Source organism: Schistocerca piceifrons, chromosome 4 (assembly GCF_021461385.2).
Source record: "Schistocerca piceifrons isolate TAMUIC-IGC-003096 chromosome 4, iqSchPice1.1, whole genome shotgun sequence".
In the NCBI taxonomy this organism is placed as follows: Eukaryota; Metazoa; Arthropoda; class Insecta; order Orthoptera; family Acrididae; genus Schistocerca; species Schistocerca piceifrons.
In genome coordinates this window covers 51,453,498-51,465,710 of record NC_060141.1, presented here as the reverse complement: position 1 = coordinate 51,465,710, position 12,213 = coordinate 51,453,498, and the positions used below count along the sequence as shown (strand labels likewise).

At 43.5% G+C, this 12,213-nt stretch overlaps 1 protein-coding gene and 1 non-coding gene across 2 annotated transcripts in view; both read left to right on the top strand.

The window, feature by feature from the left end:
- The window catches only part of LOC124795587, a 115,529-nt gene that overhangs the window by 30,687 nt on the left and 72,629 nt on the right, over positions 1-12,213 (top strand). The gene's annotated exons all lie outside the window — the stretch shown is intronic.
- Positions 7,235-7,309, top strand: Trnas-cga. The gene has a single exon. It is a non-coding gene; the product is annotated as a tRNA-Ser (tRNA).

Sequence of the window (12,213 nt, the reverse complement as noted above, 5' to 3'; positions counted from 1 at the left end):
AAAGACATGGACTAGTAGAAATCCTTAGGTAACAGAAGAAATATTGAATTTAATTGATGAAAGGAGAAAATATAAAAATGCAGTAAATGAAGCAGGCAAAAAGGAATGCAAACATCTCAAAAATGAGATTGACAGGAAATGCAAAATGGCTAAGGAGAGATGGCTACAGGACAAATGTAAGGATGTAGAGGCTTATCTCACTAGGGGTAAAATAGATACTGCCTACAGGAAAATTAAAGAGACCTTTGGAGAAAAGAGAACCTCTTGTACAAATACCAAGAGCTCAGATGGAAACCCAGTTCTAAGTAAAGAAGGGAAAGCAGAAAGGTGGAAGGAGTATTAGAGGGTCTATACAAGGGCGATGTACTTGAGTACAATTTTATGGAAATGGAAGAGTATGTAGATGAAGATGAACTGGGAGATTTGATACTGTGTGAAGAGTTTGACAGAGCACTGAAAGACCTAAGTCAAAACAAACTCTGGGAGTAGACAACATTCCATTAGAACTACTGACAGCCTTGGGAGACCCAGTCCTGACAAAACTGTACCATTTGGTGAGCAAGATGTATGAGACAGGCGAAATAGCTTCAGACTTCAAGAAGAATATAATAATTCCAATCCCAAAGAAAGCAGGTGTTGTCAGATGTGAAAATTACCGAACTATCAGTTTAATAAGTCACACCTGCAAAATACTAATGCGAATTCTTTACAGATGGATGGAAAAACTGGTAGAAGCCAACCTTGGGGAAGATCAGTTTGGATTCCTTAGAAATATTGGATCTCATGAGGCAATACTGACCCTCTGACTTATCTTAGAAAATAGATTAAGGAAAGGCAAACCTACGTTTCTATCATTTGTAGACTTAGAGAAAGCTTTTGACAATGTTGACTTTGATACTCTCTTTCAAATTCTGAAGGTGTCAGAGGTAAAATACAGGGAGTGAAAGGCTATTTACAATTTGTATAGAAATGAGACGGCAGTTATAAGAGTTCATGAGCATGAAAGGGAAGCAGTGGTTTGGGAAGAGAGTGAGGCAAGGTTGTAGCCTCTCCCTGATGTTATTCAATCTGTATATTGAGCAAGCAGTAAAGGAAGCAAAAGAAAAATTCAAAGTAGGAATTAAAATCCACGGAGAAGAAATAAAAACTTCGAGGTTTGCCGATGACATTGTAATTCTGTCAGAGACAGAAAAGGACTTGGAAGAGCTGTTGAATGGAATGGACAGTGTGTTGAAAGGAGGGTATAAGATGAATATCAACAAAATCAAAATGAGGATAATGGAATGTAGTCGAATTAAGTCGGGTGATGCTGAGGGAATTAGATTAGGAAATGAGACGCTTAAAGTAGTAAAGGAGTTTTGCTATTTGGGGATCAAAATAACTGATGATGGTCGAAGTAGAGAGAATATAAAATGTAGACTGGCAATGGCAAGTAAAGTATTTCTGAAGAAGAGAAATTTGTTAACATCAAGTATAGATTTAAGTGTCAGGAAGTCATGTCTGAAAGTATTTGTATGGAGTGTAGCCATGTATGGAAGTGAAACATGAACAATAAATAGTTTGGACAAGAAGAGAATAGAAGCTTTTGAAATGTGGTGCTACAGAAGAATGTTAAAATTAGATGGGTAGATCACATAACTAATGAGGAGGTATTGAATAGAATAGGGGAGAAGAGGAGTTTGTGGCACAACTTGACTAGAAGAAGGGGTCGGTTGATAGGACATGTTCTGAGGCATAAAGGGATCACAAATTTAGCATTGGAGGGCAGCGTGGAGGGTAAAAATCATAGAGGGAGACCGAGAGATGAATACACTAAGCAGATTCAGAAGGATGTAGGTTGCAGTAGGTACTGGGAGATGAAGAAGCTTGCACAGGATAGAGTAGCATGGAGAGCTGCATCAAACCAGTCTCTGGACTGAAGACAACAACAACAACAACAACAACAAGTAGTATGAGAGCCTGTTCTCTACAGGCTCAGGATCAATGTGTTACACTACAGGGTGTTTCAAAATGGATATAAAGATTTTAAGACTTTGAATCATTTATTAGTTCAATTTACAATTATAAATAATACATCAAATGAAAGAGCAACTTAAACAATTTTTCCTACCAGTGTTCAGCATCAGCCCCATTCATCACATGTCACACATTGAGTCGATAGATTAGTTCTTCGCGAACTTTCATCAGTGTGTCTGGACTCATTGTTATGACAATGCAGTTTCTAAGCTTGACTAGGTAAGGTGGTAAAGGAGACATATATATATATGATCCTTTATGGTCCTCAAAGGTAAAAACTGCTTGGTGTCAGATTGTGTGTCAATGTGGAGGCCATCAGAAACCAGCTCTTGTCATTTACCCCCTTGGGACCAATCCAGCAGTTGAGTGCAATGTTGTTTAACATGTAGGAGGCCAGTACATAACGATAGCAAGTGATAGACAACATAGTGTCACAGAGTACATAACACGTTTTATTTTATAGAAACTCAATAGATAGAAGAATAAATAATGTAGCACACTTGAGGCACAGAGCAAACTGAACTGCTCTCCCGTCTACCATCTGAGATAAGACTGTGAGTCATTTTCTCTGGCCAGTGATGCTACTGTTCCCACAGAGCCAACCCCCCACCCCACCCCTCACTCCCCTGTTGTGTGGGCATGATGTGGAAGCCATGACTACTGTGAGAGGGGGGGTTGCAGAAATGTGAGTCTGATGCGGGGTGTACAGATGATATTCATGGAAATAGGCAGGTGCATGCATGGCCCACACAGGTTGGTATGAGAGGGGGAAGTAGGGAAGATGTCTGTCCTGGTATATGTGCACTGGGTAGATCCAGGGGCTCTGGTGAGACCGTGCACTGTGCAGTCATTGTGAGCCCCTGTGACTACCAGTTCCTTGTCTGTAATCATGAAGCTAAGATCCTCGAGGCAGAAGCAGCAGATGTTGAATAGCATCTGGAAAGGAGAGGAGGCAGTCGCAGGGGGAGGTGGGTTAGGAGTAGGTGGTGAAGCCACCATGAAGATAAAGTTTGCATCAGGGGACTTTTCGATGAGATACCAGGTAGGTTTCAGTCAGCTGATGGAGACTATGACTGGCTTGCCATTAAGCAAAATGTCATAGGAGTTAGGGGCAAGCTGGAGAGCTCTATGTGGGCCCAAGAATGGGGACTGAAGTGTGGCATGGACCGTATTGTCACTCAGCATGACATAGGTCTTTGGAGAAGAAAGGTTGGCAGTGTGAAGCTGGACCCTGTCAATGAAGCTGACAAGTGAGGTTGGGGTAGGGGGTGGTTGGAAGAGATGAAATCACTGGGTAGGGATAGCGTTTCATTGTATAAAATCTCAGCTAGTGAGGCATTGGGGTCTTATATATGCACCATGTGGATACCTAGCAGCATCCATAGGAGTGCATCAGACCAGTCACCCTTGTGCACATAGGAGCAGCCTTTAGAGTGCAATGCCACCTCTTGACAAGCAAATTAGCTTAAGGGTATAAGCCGGTGGTTCTGTAATGGGTAATGTTGCATAGTTTATGGAGTTTGACAAACAACAAGGTTTTGAATTGCCTACATTGGTAAGTGGTTATGGAGGTAGGACAGCCAAAATGCATGAACTAGGTAGACACAAGAGCTCTGGAAACTGTTTCAGCAGTGATATTTTGGATGGGGCTAGCCTCTACCCAATGTTTTATCCATTCAACAATGGAGAGGGGGCAGCAGTAGTTGCTGGGTGGGTAAGAGGCCACCAGGCACACATGAATGTATTAAAAGTATGCCTTCAGCATCTGGAATGTGCCTAGTGGGGACTGAGTGTACCGGTTGGTTTTACATCACTGGCACAGTTCAGAGGCCCTTGTCCACAACTTGCAGTCTCGCTCAACATGGGGCGAAATGTACCAATCAGTTATAAGGTGAGTAGCAGGTAGACTCTGTAGTGGGCAAGGTTGTGAAACAAGTTGAAAATAATTCTGTGGGACTGTTGTGGGATGAGCAGGCATGTACATCCCTGGACTGTGTCACAGAGGACAGGGCAGGTTGAACTGGGGATAAACTTTGGCTCAGTGATAAGGATGGAGGAGGAATAATTTAAGAGGTCCTGTAGCTGAGGGTTGTTCTGCTGAGCCTGCGCGTGCTTGTTGAAGTTCGTCATGGATAAGATGGCACCAATGAATGACATGAGGTCAGTTACTATGTTGTCTGTGCCTTTCTCTTGATGGACATCTATGGTGAATTGCGTGATGTATTCATGGTGATGGTAATGGCAGAGGCACTTGTTCTTTGGTGGGCAACAGATGGTGTTGGCTAGGGGCCAGTGGTCCATATAAATGACCGGGGAGCATCCTTCAGTATCTTCTCTGAAATATTGTATGGCCCCGTAAATGGCCAGATCATTACAGAGAGAGAGAGAGAGAGAGAGAGAGAGAGAGGGAGGGGGGAGGGGAGGTACTATTAGTAACTCCTTAATTATGCTGTTCCACAAACTTGGTGTGTGCACCATGATACTTGTCTTATCATATTTCACTTCATGATTATGTTGCAATAGTCTATGTCTGTCCATAGTAAGAGATGACACAGTCACATGATTGCAGTATGCACACAATGTTGGAGACCTATATCATCTTTAACATTACAAAGAAGTATTTATCTTTGTTGATGAGGGTGAAATATACTTGATACCATGTTTAAAAATCTGACTACCTGCACTGTCCCTTGGTCAGCTTATGGGAGAGTAAGCACAAGGGTTGACTGAAGCTGTTGACCTCTTACTGAAGCTCCTATCACTAAACTGCTAGCATCAGCAGTGATGGACAGGGGAGCTTCTGGAATTAGATGAGGTAAGGTGGCTGCCTGAAACAGGCCATCCTTGATCACTTGGAAGGCATGCTGCATGTCCATGATCCATGTAAGCTTCCTGTGGCTGGTTGTATTTCTGCCTTTGAGGGCCTGTATTAAGGGTTCCTGCTGGGCAGCGGCATGCAGCAAGTGACAGCGATGTAAATTGACCATTCCAAGGAAATGACAGAGTTCATGGATGGTGGCATACGTTAGAAATAAGCTCAGTGCACACTGGAGATGGGCAGATGCCAGAAGCATTAACAGTGTGGCCAAAGAAGGTGACTTGTTCCTGATGGAGATGACATTTGTCAGTGTTAATCACTATACAGTTGACATTGAGACCATCAAGAACATGTTCAAGGTGGGTGGATTGTGAGTCCATGAATGGTGAAAAACTGAGGATGTCATCCAAATATGTGTACCAAGAAGGAAATTTAAAAACCAGGCTGTCTATAAAGCATTGCCAGGTTTGTGTTGCATTTTTTAGTCCATAAGGAATAAAAAGGAACTCAAACCATCCAAAATGTGTGGTTATGGTAGTTGTGAATGTCATCTTTGTTCATCAGTATCTGCAGATATGCCTTCTTACAATAAGTTACACTGAACACTTTACTGCCAGCTAGATAGTGTGTGAAGTCTTGTATATTAGGGATCAGGCAAATGCCCACTATTGTGCAAGCATTCTAGCCATGATAGTTCCCACAAAGTCTGGTCAAGTTGTCCTTTTATGGACAAGGCAGGTGGATGAGGCCCAGCTGCTATCTGATGATTGAACAATGTCAGCCTGTAACAGTTTGTCTATCATTACCTTCACTGTGCAGAGGTGGTCTGGGGCCCTGACTAACCAGTGGGCTGCATGTAGTGTTTATTTGGCGCAAAGTGCTGTTGCTGATGGCTGACAATATAAAAAGATCATGCAAGGTGGAGCCACTGGTTGAGCATTTGTCAGAGTGGCCACATGGAGGTCAGTGTCCTAGGCATCCGAAATGATGTTCGATCTCAGCTGTAGCCTGGATTTGAGTTGCCTGAGCAAGGCAGTAGTCTTCATATACATGGTGTAGTCAGCGAACTGCAGAAGTTTGGATACAGTATGGCAGGCAGTACTGCATACAGGTGCTGGCTCAGCCTACAAGGCATTATTGTCGGATAGCAGCTGCAGAATTGGCTGCCTGACAAAGGTAGTGTGTGTGTGCACGTTTGGTACAGTCAACAAGCTGTGGTGGTTCAGTCGTGGCATAGCAGGCAGTGCTGGATGCAGGTGCTGGCTCAACATGGGCAGGAGAATACTGCGCTGGCATTTATGAGGCCATTCTACGTAGGCACAAGTGTAGAATGGGAGTTGGCATTACCACACAGGCGTGGATGTGGCACTGCAGGCAGCATCTGTTATAGGTGTGGGGGTGGGGAAGGTGAGTGGCAGTAGCACTAGTATGGCACAGATGACATCAGGGGTGAAAGAGCAGGCATGGAATAAGGAGCAGGTGATGCACTGACCTCAGTAAACAATGAGACAAGGGTGGTTGCTTCAGGTGGGCTGAGGTGTCAGGTGACAGGTGCAGGTCCGTAAGTGTAGGCAGTGAGTGGGAACGGAGTTGCTTGAAGGTGGAGAGAGCATCTGCAACTTCTGTTTGTGCTCTTTGGATGCAGCTGTGTAGGGACAAGTTGTCCTTGTGGAGGCGAATAATGATCTCTCGCATATCTGTACACTAGAATGAGATTTTCACTCTGCAGCGGAGTGTGCGCTGTAATGAAACTTCCTGGCAGATTAAAACTGTGTGCCCGACCGAGACTCGAACTCGGGACCTTTGCCTTTCGTGGGCAAGTGCTCTACCGACTGAGCTACCGAAGCACGACTCACACCCGGTCCTCACAGCTTTACTTCTGCCAGTATCTTGTCTCCTACCTACAGTGCACACTCTGCTGCAGAGTGAAAATCTCATTCTGGAAACATCCCCCAGGCTGTGGCTAAGCCATGTCTCCGCAGTATCCTTTCTTTCAGGAGTGCTAGTTCTGCAAGGTTCGCAGGAGAGCTTCTGTAAAGTTTGGAAGGTAGGAGACAAGATACTGGCAGAAGTAAAGCTGTGAGGCCAGGCGTCAGTCGTGCTTCGGTAGCTCAGTTGGTAGAGCACTTGCCCGCGAAAGGCAAAGGTCCCGAGTTCGAGTCTTGGTCAGGCACACAGTTTTAATCTGCCAGGAAGTTTCATTACAGCGCACTCTCCACTGCAGAGTGAAAATCTCATTCTGGAAACATCCCCCAGGCTGTGGCTAAGCCATGTCTCCGCAGTATTCTTTCTTTCAGGAGTGCTAGTTCTGCAAGGTTCACAGGAGAGCTTCTGTAAAGTTTGGAAGGTAGGATATGAGATACTGGCAGAAGTAAAGCTGTGAGGACTGGGCGTGAGTCATGCTTCGATAGCTCAGTTGGTAGAGCACTTGCCCGCGAAAGGCAAAGGTCCCGAGTTCGAGTCTCGGTCGGGCACACAGTTTTAATCTGCCAGGAAGTTTCATGTCTGAACACTGTTGACAGACATGTAATAAGCAATGAGTTTAGTCCACATCCTGTTGTACACACCACTGTGTGAGCATGGCTGAGGGTGAAGGAGTGTTGATATCATCATGTTGGGGTGGTGAGGGGGCCGGGGCACATGTACTGTCAGCAGTATGGTCAGGAGGCATGTGGGTGAGTTCGTTTGCATGCAGAAAGGGCACAAGGTGAAAGGCCCATAGAAAATCAGCACGCAGAACTAGCTCCATAACACCAGCAATGATGAATGACCACAAGAAGGGTATAACGAAGCTGAAGTCTAGAGTCCATGTCTGGATACCCATAACGGTGACAGGAGAGCCATTAGCAGCTGTCAAGCGAATATGCAAGTCTTCAGACATAGGCAAGACAGGCTTATGAGGTGCTGTGCTGATCTGCATTGTTGACCAGAAAACATAGATCATTGAAGAGGTCAAAGACATATGGACGGTTGCTGGGAGCGACATTGGAAGCTGGCAGCAAGTGGCAAATTTGTGTGTGTCGAAGCAGCTTACGTGTGATTCACAGTTCAAGGGCACCTCTTGCAGGCTGTGAGGCATGTTTTGGTAGTCACAAGGTTTGTGACAGAAGCGTGTAGTGTCAGCAAAGCAGGCATGGTACTGACAGAGGTGAGAGTATGTGTACACAGTTGCCGATGTACCAGGAGTGAGAGCTGGAGCTGAGTTCGTTTTGTAAACAGAGAGGGCAGAAACACACAGTGACTGTCAGTTGTGTCAGGAGGTTAGGCATGTGGCAGTGCATTGTGTGTATCAATGGTATTGTTGGGGGCTTTGTTGATACTGTGCCAATGACAAGAAGCAGAGAAAATGCAGTTGGTCAGTTACAGGTGGGCATCAAATGACTGGTTACTAGTGACGATTAAAGTCATCTGCAACTCTAAAGGGAGAATGACAATCCCATTCATCTACAGCATCTCACTGTGTATGATGCCTGGGTCTGTTTTGCTGTGAAGGCACTGCCACAATTTGGAGGAGATCCTATCCTGTAAATGTTTGTTGTAAATTACCTGGTGTAGGTGCTCTTTGGGAGTCCAGAAGAGGTGCTGTAAGGGCATTGTTTTTGTGGTCCCATACTTGTCCGTAGATGGCATTGCCAGAATGATGTTGTAATAACCTCAGCATGGATGCCAAGGGGACTAAGTAGAGTGACATACTTCATGTCACCCTTACGATGGTGCTGGAGGCGTACATGATTTCAGTGGGGCAAGCCACAGGTATGGGTTGTCCATGTGGAATGTCAGTAATGTGAACCATGAAGCAGTCAACTGTTTGGTTCAGTAATGTGGTTGGAGTATGGCCACAAAGCACAGAGAGAACTGTGGGTGAGCGGTGGGCAGTAATGCCACTGGTTGCAGGGACTGGAGGATGGGTGACCCAACGCACCCCATAGATGAGGTGGTGTGCATTTCAGTCACACAGGTGTCCACTACATACGATAACCAACTGCAACGTGGTCAGCATGGATCAGTAGTCCAGGTCATGAAAATGTTGACAGAATGTAGGGGTAGATGCACGCTAGAGGAGTCCATAACAAAGTCAATAAGCAGACTGTCAGTTGCATTGAATTGTAGTGCCCCTGTGATTTGTGATGAAGTTGCACTGTGAGAAATGTCACTGTCACCTTTAATCACTTGGGCAGCATATGGTGCAATGTTCATGTCAGTCAACAGCAAGGAGCGCAAGAGGTCAATGATATTTGTGGTCAGTGTAACACAGTGGGGGTGTGATGGCCATATTGTTGCGACAAAAATGTTCACTATTTTAGCAGTCGTTTGAAATTTCGTGTCACCAGTGTGGGAGGCCAGTACATAGTGATAGAGAGTGATGAATGACACAGTGGTGTGGAGCACATAACATGCTTTGCTTTATAGAAAGTCAATACAAGAATACATGACATAACAGACTAGAGTCACAGAGTGAACTGAACTGCTCCTGTCAATCCATAGTTCTAGTGCATCAAGATATGAAAAACCAGTTACAGTTGCTTCACCAAAAAAGAAAGACCCATAATCTTTCCACTGGGATATGTCACACAAAACATTCAATTTAGTGGAGTCTCATTGCAACTGTGCCATTTCATGGGGATTTGCTGACCCCCAGATGTGCATAGTATATAGGTTCATATTTACAGTTAGGTTAAATGGCGATTCATCACTGAAGATGACACTATCCAAAATGTCTTCACCATCATGGAGCAACATATCATTTGCAAAGTTTGTGGAAACAGTACCTAAAGGCCTTAAACATTGTAACATCAACAAACAATACACACAGACATCACTGAAACTACTAACTGATGACTAGATTTCCAAACTGATTTCTTGGTGCTGTGTTAAACACTTGTCACTCTTGGTTGTTCCATACTCTTATCTTTGTGAACATGTATGGAAACAAAACTCACAGGTAAACATACATAATTGCTTAAGTTACTGTTACATTTGATGTAGTATTTATAATTGTAGGTTGAATGTAACAAATGCTACAAAGCATTAAAACTGGTACGTATATTCATTTTGAATAACCCTTACTGTGACTTATTATGGGTTGTGAGTTCTGACTGAATTTCTCAAATCACTTTTCTTATGATATTTAAATTGATACATATTAATAATACTTTCTGTTGACATGGTATAAAACACAGTTAATTTGGAAAATTGTGCAATGTCCAGATGGTTACGTGTGTTCTATAACAATTACAAGCACAAAATTATCCAGTATGCTTCTAAGGGTTGATACTAAAGAATCTAATGATTTCCATGTTTAAAAATTTTATTCATTTTCTTAAAAGTGTGATAACTTCTTCAGACTAACTGGATGTATATGAGTGTGCAGCTAACATACAACCACTTATAGTCATAATGCTACAGTTACATAGCAATCAGACATCAGATCATTGTAATCCATTTTCAACTCTTGTGATCTTCCAAACAAGCAAAACACTTGAAACTTTCTTTGTGCTGGACTGGGGGTCAAACTCGTGAAGGATATGGGAAAATGCTTCAGCAAATGGAGCTCTGCAGGCGTTACTAAAAATCTGCCCTCACTGTTGTTCTTCTGCCAGTACCTTACATCCTATATTCCAAACTTCATGGAATGTCTCCTACATACCTTACAGGACCAGCACTCTTGGAAGAAAGGGCATTCCAGAGAAATGGTTTAACCTCAGCTCAGTGGATTATTATCACAATGAATTTTCACTCTGCAGCAAAGTAGGTTCTAATTTGAAACTTACTGGCAGATTAAACCTGTGTGCCAAACCAGCACTCAAAACATGAACTTTTGCTTTCCATGGTCAAAATGCTCTACTGAGTGAACTACCCATGCACACTCCACTACAAAGTGGAAATTCATTCTGGAAATGGTTCTCTAAGCTTTAGCTAAGCCATTTCCCTGGAATATTTGTTCTTCAAAGTGTGCTTGTCCCTCAAGGTCTGGAGAAGAACTTTTGAGAAGCTTTGAAAGTACAAGAGAGATACTCCCAGAAGTGAATTTGTTAGGTTGGTAAATAGGTTGTTCCTGGACAGCTCAGTCAGCAGAGCATTTTGCCCATGATGCAAATTTTCAGGTTTGAATACCTGTCCAACGCACAGTTTTAGCGTACCAGTAAGTTTCCAATCAATCAATCAGTGCACACTACACTGCAGAGCGAAAATTCTTTTTGGAAACATATACTGTATTCACTTGATCCTATACCTCTAAAATGTTTAGATGATAGTAATACATTGAGGATTCATTCATGTCATTGTGAAACAATGGAAAGTCTGGGGTGGAATGACAACAATATGGAGAAGATAGATTGCTACTCGCCATGAAGAGGAAGCTTTGAGTCACAGAGAGACAAGACTGCCAAAATATTAAAGTTTTTGGACAAAATCCTTCTTCTGCAATAGAAAACAGAGTGCATGAGACAGTGGCCATGTGTGTGAGTTGTGCTGTAAGAATGTGTGTGTTCTTCTACAGAAGAAGGACTTTGTCCAAAATGTTTAATATTTTAACAGTCTTTTTTATTCTACCCTTTGACTCAATGCCTCCTCTATATGGCGAGTAGCAATCTATCCCCTTTATATTGTTATAATATTATGAAAGTTCTATGTTGTTATTCCCTCCTGTCACTCTGTGATATACGAGGGTTGTTTTTTAAGTAAGGGCCGTTCGCGCGTATAGTCCCGCAGTTCGCGCGGATGCCGCAACAAGCCACTGCGCCACTTGCTGGCATCCTTCCCGTTCACACTGATGCAAGTTGCAGCTCTGTAGCTGATGTGTATGCATCACTGTGCTACTTTATAATGTTTACGATTATTGAATCGCCCGCCGCGTGTGAGATACGGTCAGTGATACGTTTTTTGACCGCGAGAAGCTTATCAGCTGCAGAAATTCATCGTCAGTTACAAGAAGTTTATGGCTTGAATGCAATGACTGAAGGTAAAGTGCGTCAATGGGTTAGAGAGTTTAAAAATGGCCGTCAAAACGTCCATGACGAAGAATGCTCAGGCCGGCCCTCTGTGATCACTGATGATTTGGTGGCTGCAGTCGAAACAAAGATTCACAATTTCCACTCTTTCTTTGGAATTTCCACAAGTTTCAAGATCAGTTTTGTACAAAATTGTGTCTGAAAACCTAAACTTTAAGAAACTGTGTTCTCGGTGGGTACCCAGACTCCTCACAGAGGACCACAAAGGGAAGAGATTTGCCACTTCATTGGACTTTTTGATTTGTTACGAGGAAGAAGGGGATGACATGTTGAGTCAAATTGTCACTGGAGATGAAACATGGGTATCCCATATCACTCCCGAAAGCAAGCGACAATCGATGGAATAGCGACACACAACCTCACCCATCA